We start from the raw sequence: 5,815 nt of genomic DNA, 5'->3' as shown, positions 1-5,815 counted from the left end.
TAGAAATAACCCAAACGGTCCCCAGAAGATGGACTGTTAAAAAATCGCTCCATCCATATACTGGAGTAGTATTTAGCCTTGAAAAGGAATGAAATACAGGTATGTGGATGAACCTTAAAGACGTTTTGCTATTTGAAAGAAGTAGGGTGTGAGAGGCTACACGACTCATTCTACTTAGGTGAGATGGCCAGAGCAGGACAATCCCCAGAAATAGAAGGCAGATCAGGGGCTGCTGGAGGGTTCGGAGAAGAGGTAGCTAACTGCTAATGGGCCCAGGATATCCTTGAGGGAAGATTACAGTGGTAGTGTTGGATGTACAACCTTACCAACGGCCAGAAGTCATTTGATGGTAAACTTTAAAAGGCCGAGCTTCATGCTGTCAGTTACATCTTCAGGAAGTTTTTGCTCATAATTTTTTTTTTTTTTTTTAAAAAGGGTCTCACCATGTAGTTGAGGCTGGTCTCCTGCCTCACCTCCTGAGTGCTAGAACTATAGCTGTCCTCCACCATACTGAGCTTTGCTGAGGCTTTTTCTTTTTTTAATAGACAACCCTGCAATTTGTACACCCTTCATAATTCACCACTTCCCACCTCTTTTTTTTTGGGGGGGGGGTTTGTTTGTTCTTGACAGGGAATCGGACTCAGGACCTTGTACTTGCCAGGCCTGCACTTGTGCACTGAGCTAACTCCCCAGCCCTCCATCTGCATTCCAGCTCTACCTTAGCTAACCTACCCCAGGGCCTCAATTTCCTCATCTCTAAAATGGGAAGGAGGTGACTCCCCATGGGGGCTCTGTGACCATCCCTGAGACACTGTTGGGAAAGACACACTCAAATGCAGTGACTCCTGGCCGCCGAGCTTTGTTCAGGTTATCAGGACATCAGAGCGCATTGCTGACCTCTGTGCAGAGGCTGACAGGTGCAGAAGAGGGTCCCAGCTCTGCACCCTCCTCCCGTCCCCCCTCGGGGATCTGACCTGCTTAACCTCCTTCCTTCCCTATCTTTCATCGCCTCTTTCCAAACACCTGCTTCTATTACCTTGAAACATGCATGGGAATTTGCTGGTGGGTGGATTCAGAGCTTGGCTGCAGCAGCCAGGAATCAGAGGGCAGAGCAAAGGGGAGAGAGGCCCAGACCAGGCAGGGTAGGGCAGGACAGGGTTAGGAGGGCACCGTAGGCCTGGCTCCTTTCAGGAAAGCCCAGATTCATTTTCACAGCAGGTGCCTCTGCCTCCTCACCTACTACAGTTGAGAATCCTTCACGGCTGATCCTGCAGCTACAGCTCCACTCCACCTGCCCTCTGCAGAGGGGGTCCCTGACCCACTGCTTTCAAGAAACCCAGAAGGAGAGAGGAAACTGCCCAAGATGAGGCAGCGAAGGGAAATCTTCAAAGTAGATTTATTGGCCTTTGAGTAGCTGTTGCTCAGGCCGCAAGGCAGCGTGCTCCTTCCAGCAGCCTGGTTCCCTAACTGGGACTTAGAGAAGCTGTGGGTAGGTCCGGACAGGTCAGTTGTGGGAGATGCTTCAGACCCAGGCCTTTCTTTTGGACTCAGATCTGGGTCCTAACACTGGCTGGATACACACACGCACTCACACACACTCACACGAACACCTCTCATGACATGCCTCACTCAGGTTTCCCACGTTGTGTGCTTGTCCCCCAGGACATAATTGTCATGCCCCCAACATGTCCTGTCAGTGCCGCAAGGGTAGGGACGAAGGCTCCTTTCCTAGTGACAGACACTAATGACTCTCAGCACCGCTCATGGACCAAGCACAGAATTAGAAACAGGAAAGGAGACAAAGGCCTGACCCCTGGGTGCTCACACACTAACACCATGTTCTCTCTTTTTTTTTTTTTTTTTTTTTTCAGAACCAGGGATTGGACTCAGGCCCTTGCGCTTGCCAGGCAAGCGCTTAACTCTACTGAGCTATCTCCCTAGCCCCTAACATCATGTTCTGCCTAAGAACTTTCTAGCTGGTGCATCCAGCTCTATCTCTGGGTTAGACAGTGACCAGAGTCCTCAGTCCAAAGGCACAATGGAGAATGGGTGCCCAGGGTCCTGAGGGCACAGGGATAACCACCAGGCTGGCAAGTCCAGTGGCCCTTGCTCCCCAGGAGGGTCCCACAGAGCTAAATATTTAACCTGCAGGGAGACACAATAGGCAGAGGCCAACCAGCAGGCCATTTCCCTGCCCTGAACCCACATGAACCCTTGACTGGCTTTGGCCTCTCTAGCTTCTTGAGAGAGGTACCTGTTTGTCCCCAGCACCCACACCTTTCGCCAGCTTCACTAGTGACAGCACCCCCTTCCACCTGAACAGTGTGGCCATTATAAAGTATGGTGGCCAGCACGAGGGCGGCCAGCACGAGGGCAGAGACCAGGCCACAGCCTTCCACTGCTGGGCCCCTCTGACCCACACGGACTCCTCATAATTCTATCCCCCATCCTTCTGCTCACATTTGGGCCCTTAATCTGTATGCCTGATTTTTAAAATCAGCTTTTCCACCCCCTTTGCAGCGAAAGAAGATTGAAGGGTCAGAGATGAAGAAACAAAGAAAGATGAACGTGGCTGAACTTTTGTTTTAATTTAAGTGTCTTCTATGATGTCAATCTCATGTCCGTAAACAGCTCAGGGGAAGTCAGCAAAGAGAAGTAAACTGATTCATCATAAAGTCATTTTAAAAATTCTCTTTCTGAATATAAAATGAAATGTTTAATTAATTCCACATACCTCACGCAGCACATGGCCTCTGTTCTGCATGAGAACAAATACATGAATGAATCAATTGAACAGGCCCTGACATATGCCAGGCCCTAAACTAAATGCCTCACACACACATTACCTTAATTACTCTTGGCTGTGGCCTGGTGAGGGAAAACATCATACTGCAGTTTACAGCGAGGGACAGAGATTTGTCCCAAGCCACTCTGCCACTGGCCAATGAGGGCTGTGTGTGACACAGCTGCAGTTTGGTAAATACAGTTGCCAACTTCCTGACTTGCTGAGAAAGAGCTTTGTCATACATGAATCCTTAAAGAAGTCAGTTGTGATCCATGAACATCTAAGGACCCTGGATTTGCTGTGACAGCAGCCATGACAAGAAGGGGGCCAGCCGTCACCGCTGCCCAGTTTATGAACATTTTCCCATTTGCAAAGCACACTCCCGTTTACACTTCTCAACTGCAACGAGCTGCTGCACTGAGCCACCAACCGATTTTAAGCCAGAAAAAAACGGCAGAAACCATCCGGAAGGCTGCTACTCCTGTCCAGCCTCCACCGCTGCTGTCAAAGCATAATGGTCACCGGCCCGATCCTGTCGCGTTCCCTGGCTGGACAGTCACCCTATGACGCATAGCAGAGGAAACCTGGCACCCTCCTTCTCGCTCATCTTTACAAATGAACAATTTATCACACTAGCAGTGCAACTTTACATAAAAGAGCAGACTCCACCTAGGGGCCCGTGTCTGCCGCTCCCGCGCTGCTGCGGGGCCACGTGCCGCGGTCCGCATGCGCTCGGGAAGCGCGGATGCGCGCCAGCTCCACGCTTTACGGTAGGCGCGGCGCGCAGGGCAACCACGTGGCGGCGGAACCGAGGGCCGGCGGGAATGCGCGGAATGCGCTGCGCGGCCTTGCGCGGCTTCCAGCCACGGCCCCGGGTCCCTGGGCGCGCTCCCGTCTTCTCCCCTTTCCTCTGCCGCACCCGGGCCCGCTCCTCCGACCGAACAAGTGGAGCCCCGTGCTAACATCCTGCGGGGCTTGGGGGGCGAGCACGGTCGATTGGCCCCAGAACTTTGCAAGGGGTCTGGATGCGCGTCGGACCGCCAGTTCTGTGGCGTGGCCCGACAGGGGAGGGTACAGCACGTTGGGTGGGAGATCTCCTTCCCAAACCTGGAAAACGTTTCCCTTCCCGTCCCCTGGTTGGCTACGGTCCGGAGACCCAGAATTGGCAAGCTCCGCGTAGGAAAGACCCTTTTCTCCAACCTTTCCGGTGCTTTGGGAAAGGATAGAGAAGCTCTGGAACTCCAGGAAGCTAGATTGGAGGGGCGCAGGGATTCAGGGCCCTTCCCATGGCCGGTCTTCCCGAGAAGAGAAGGGGTGACCAGTCTCAAAGGTGGGGGCGCCCCCGAGCGCCCATCCCGCAGGCCCTGCGCCTTCGCTACGCGAGGGTCCGCTTTGCGTTAAAGGCGGCGATCCAGGTTGACCCCGCGAGGCCATGACTGCACTCGGTTTCTTGTCTACCTTGGTTGGCGGCAGTTTTCGCCTCCGTCTGGGTGCCCACTCCCCACCACTTGGTCTGAGCTAGGCCGGAACCCAGAGCAAGACGGATTAATTCCTAAGAGATTTGGGTTCATACAGCTCAGCGCACGGGCAATGCATTTTGAGAGATGGGGTGTGGCAGTTAGAATCTTAAATTCACCTTACAAGTTGAGCCTTTCCCCTTGGAATCCTAAATATGTCGCTGGAGCCAAGGCTTCCTACCTGTTAAGTTTGCTTTTAAAGTCGCACACTCCTCGCCCGCAGCCGGGGTGGGTGTCTCTTTACCCCGACCCTCTCTACCGAACAGCGAATTAGTCTGTGTGGTGACCCTAATTAATGCAGCTGGGGCGAGGGTTGTGGCCACCCGCGTCCCCACGCGTGGCCGTCATGTGTGGATTTCGGAGCTATAGTTAGCCCAGTTCCCCCACCCCCAGCTTTGGGACACCCAAGATCGGCGCCTAGTGGCCTGGGCAGAACTGTGGCAGCACGTGGGCCGCCATGCGCGCCCCAAAAGCACGCGGTATGGGGGAAGGGAAGCCCGAGCGCCCCCGGAACTCCGGAGCCGCTTTCGGAAGCATTTTGCAGGGCGATTTAAGGGCTTAACAATGGCAAACTCGTGAAGTCGGAGCCAAGCCCTTTCAAGTCACCGCCAGGTATGCGGCAGCAGGTGACCCCACCTGGGTGCGCCCGCCAGCCGCCCCGGTCCGCTCCGGAGGTGGAGGTGGGATGCAGAAGGTCCACACCCGCACCGGGTTGGCTCGGGGCCCACGCTCTCTTCCTCAAAGCCCCCAGCTGGGCAGCGCGCGGTCTCGCTGCGTCCTGGGGTCTGCGCCGCGGCGCGCGGCTTCTTGAATGAGCGCGCTCCCTTCCCCGGTTGAATGAAGGTTCCCACAGCCAGGGACGGTGGCAAACACGCCTGCGGCGGAATTCGCCCTCTTCCGGCGACCATCCGTCAGGCCTCGGTAACCCGGGCAGGGGCCGAGGAACGACTGTGGAAAGGTAGATATAAGTTACTTTGGGATTTTTTCCCCAACCAATGAGACCCCCTTCCCGACTGGACCACTGGCTCTTTGTCTCCAACCAAATTGGTCACCAAGAAATAAGCTCAGAACACTAAATGAGCCCAAAACGTGCCGTTGCTGCTCGATGGTGTATTTTTAAAAGACAGGGCGGTTTTTCTTTTTAATGCAATATAAAAGTCTTTTAAACTTGCTTTTTCTCTTTAAAAATATAAAAATCAAAGTGCTTCTTTTGCGCCTCTTGAACCAAAGGACCTTAAGGACCTGCGACTTCTGGCCCCCTCGGGGATTCCTGGGCTTGCAGAGCAGGCTTCCCCGGGATGGGGGCTGGGCGGGAACGCTCCCCGCCGGGCCCCAAATTCCAGCGACTCCCCCGCGGGTTCCTGGACAGCTCTTCACGCCAGCCGGCCGGGCTTGCACTTTTGCGCCCGCCCCTGGGCCGGGAAATCAACGAAGTTCCTCATCGAGATCTGCCGGGTCCGCCTAGTAACAGCGCCGCGCCCCTATTGGCTCATGCTAATTCCAGTTTCCCAGT

This window comes from Octodon degus, unplaced genomic scaffold, assembly GCF_000260255.1.
Source record: "Octodon degus isolate 3935 unplaced genomic scaffold, OctDeg1.0 scaffold00018, whole genome shotgun sequence".
NCBI classification, from domain to species: domain Eukaryota; kingdom Metazoa; phylum Chordata; class Mammalia; order Rodentia; family Octodontidae; genus Octodon; species Octodon degus.
The sequence above is the reverse complement of the archived record's forward strand: the minus strand, read 5'-3'. Positions refer to the sequence as shown.